The sequence below is a fragment of the Dipodomys ordii genome, unplaced genomic scaffold (assembly GCF_000151885.1).
Source record: "Dipodomys ordii isolate 6190 unplaced genomic scaffold, Dord_2.0 Scaffold285, whole genome shotgun sequence".
In the NCBI taxonomy this organism is placed as follows: Eukaryota; Metazoa; Chordata; class Mammalia; order Rodentia; family Heteromyidae; genus Dipodomys; species Dipodomys ordii.
Genome location: NW_012267501.1, coordinates 619,265 through 622,773, shown reverse-complemented (window position 1 = coordinate 622,773; position 3,509 = coordinate 619,265).

Here is a 3,509-nt window from a genome sequence, read left to right as displayed (position 1 = left end):
GGAGGCTAAGTTCTGAGGATTGTGGTTTGAAGCCAGCTTGGGCAGGAAAGTCCATGAGATTCTTATCTTCAATTAACTATCAGAAAACTGGAAGTGGAGCTATGGCTCAAAGTGGTAGAGTGATAGCTAGTCTTGAGCAAAAGACCTCAGGGACAGCACCCAGATCCCGGCTTCTAGCCCTATGACCTACAGAAAAAAAAAGAAGAAGTAAAAACAAAATCCCATGTAATCTAATTCCAGCACTTGGGAGGCGGTGATGGGAGGACTGTGAATTTATGAGGCTACTTTAGACTATATAATGAAACTCTGTCTCAAAAAAATCCTATGTGGAAAACTGACTACCCCTCCCCACCTAGTGACTGACCGAGGTCGGTGTCAGCTGGTGCAGACTAGTAGCTTTTCTAGGCAGAATGATTTTGGAGTGTTCACCTTGATTTGGAGGCAGAATTGATTCACTTTTCTAGCTTTCAGTTTCACAGCAGTGATTGCAATTGTTTGCATGGGAGCTGCTATGAAGGATCTCCTGGGTCACAGCTAGGCTTGGTGGTGTATCCGGAACCCCCATCCTGCACTGTTAGGCCTTTTTACCCTTCCCACCCTCTGTGGAATCTGTCACTGTCACATCCTACCTAGGTTAATACAGTGAGCGTCGGGGTCCTGTGAGAGATGTGGCTCAGAGTTGATGCCCCATAATCCTGCTGACCTACAGAAAAGCCCTGACGCACGCACAGTGGCTTGTGGCAGTGTCACAGTGGCCCAGGCAACAGTCATTCGTTAATGTAAGCAGTGCAGGCCCGGCATCCCAAGTGGGCAGAGGAGATACCCACGGGTCCTACCCATGGAAGGCTCCAGATAGCCTGCTGTGTTCAATGCCGTGTCCCGACCAGTGCTGAGGCACTGGCCTCGCATGGGTGTTCACACCGATCCTTGTATCCAGGACAATACGTGGTCTCCCTGCAGTTCCCATAGGAAGGCCCCAGAGCAGACAGAGTCAGTTGCTTCATCTTCCCAAATGGCTTACTTTTCGAGCGGCGTCTGCTGCAGCCGTGCAGGCCTGGGAATGCTGCGTCCTCAGGCCTGGACTCACCATAGAAAGTAAGCCAGTGGGCTTGGCTGGCCCAAGGTGCACTTGGAGAAGGCGGCACCCCTTTCCCAGACCCCTCTCCCTGTCACCAAATATTCCTCAACAGCAGCACTCCACAGCCTGGCATAGAAGATTCAGTTCTTATGTGAGGATGAGACAGGATAGGACCACAGTTAGAAACTCAAAGTGAATAGATTTCCAAATCTATTCACTGTGCTGCTGAGTGCCCAAAGAGCACAGGTCTCATTGTCCTGGGGCAGAATGCCCACCAGCTGGTGTGGTCAGGACCAAGTCCAAACAGAAGGTTTAATCAGCGAGTCTCACAGCAGGGGTGGGAGTGGGGATGGGTTTGGACCAACTATGCGAAGGGAGGGTATCCCCAGAGAGTGATGAAGACGGGTGGGAGGCAGCCCTGCTCTCAGGGAGTGCGGGCTCACTGGCTGGAGCCAGGGATTTGGGTGCAGAAGGCCAGGCTGGGGCCAGATTGTGGAGGGCTTTAAATGTCAGGCTAAGGAATTTATCAGGGAAATGAACTGATCAAACAGGTGTTTCAGGAAGATAAATCTGAAGAGAATGTGCAGGATGAATTGGAAAATCTGGAAGCGTGGCAACAATTAGGAGGCTGTGAGATTAATTAGGCTGTTGCAGGGTCCTGTGTGAGTTGATAAGGGTATAAATGAGCAGAATGGTGGCAGAAATGGAAAGGGGACAGCTGCAAGAGACATTGTTAAGGAAGAATGGATGAGGTTTGCTGCCTGATTGGATTGGGGACCCAGGGAGCTCAAGGAATCAATGATGACACCAGAGTTTTGAGTGGGCAGCTCATAGTACACTGAGCAAAGAAAGGGGTGTTAGAAGAGGGAGCTGGTTTTATTCAGCTCCAGATATACACATGAGTCCCAACTGCAAACGTCGGACAAGTACCTGAAATTTAACACCAGAGATGGGGCTTGGTGATGAATCTGGGAATCAGGTGGAGAAGTGATAAATGAAATGGTACAATGAACGAGATCACTAAGGAAAAATATACACAGTGAAACAGGGGGACACACTTCCCTTCAAGAATGGCCACTTAGAAAGGATACTAATTTAGAAAATGCTACCATATCTCGGCCTTCACCACTAAAAGAGCAGTTTGAAATACTTATTAGTTTGACAAAAACCAAGCAATGGAACATTTTTCTGTCTCAGCAGAAACTGAATTATAAATGCCCTAAACAAATGTAAGTTAACTAAAAGCTGGTACTGCACTAGGGTAGAGCACTTGTTTAGCTAATGCAAGGCTCTAAGTTCAAACCATAGTTCCCTATACCCCTAAAATACATATATAATCATATATGGTATTAAGAAAAAGATAAATGACAGTTAATGGATCTGATCCTGCTATGCAGGACAACTTGCTAGGCATGGTAGTGCATGCCTGAAATCCTAGCACTGAGAATGGTTGAAAGTTCAAGGTTAGTCTGGGATATATATAGTGAGACACTTTCCAGCCCCTTCCCTCCATAAAATGGGAAAGGAAAACTTGTGACATATATACTAGAAAAAAGATGTGGAGGTACTTGTAGTTATTGATTCACTTTAATTCAAGGACAAAAAATTTACTGTAATTGGGACTGTGGATATAGCTTAGAGGTAGTATGTATATTTAGCATGCAAAGAGGCCCAGGGTCCACAGCTGGGAGTAGTGGTATACACCTGTCATCCCAAGCAATATAAGTAGCTGATTCAGAAGCTCGTAATCCTAGCAGAAAAGTCTACTGGAAGCCCAGGCAGAAAAATCTGAGGGACTCTACCTCTATGGAAGGTTAGTTAGATCACAGCTCGGTTGTTCCCAGGCAAGGTGCAGGGTTGGTGGCATGGCTCAGTGGTAATACGCCAGCATAGCAATCACAAGGCTCTAAGTTCAAAACCTCCAGGACTACCAAAAACAAGTAGTACAACAACAAAAGAAACCCCCAAAGTGGCTCAAGTTAGATTCTAGAAGAAAAAAAAAAGCCTGTTTGTAGTGCATTATCTTTCTAAAGGGTGAATTCAAACTAATTTGAAGCTGTTTATTTTAAAAAATTATCTTATTGTTACTATAGAAGTGATGTACAGAGGGAATACAATAACACGAGTCAGGTAACAAGTACATTGCTTTTGTACTGTGTTCTGTTCCCTCATTTTCTCCTAGTCCCTCCCTCCCGTCTCCACCCATGAATTGTATGGTTGGTTTTCATCAGTGTTCAGTGAGTTCCACTGCTGCACTTAACCCTTTTCCCCTCGAGTTTTATGCCCCCCATCCTCCTGAAGTTATATTTGTGAATAAAAACTAAAAAATAAAAAGGGGGCTGGGAAGGTGGCTCAGTGGTAGAGCGCTTGCCTTGCATGCTCAAGGCCCTGGGTTCGATTCCTCAGCACCATATAAGCAAAAAGAAAAAAG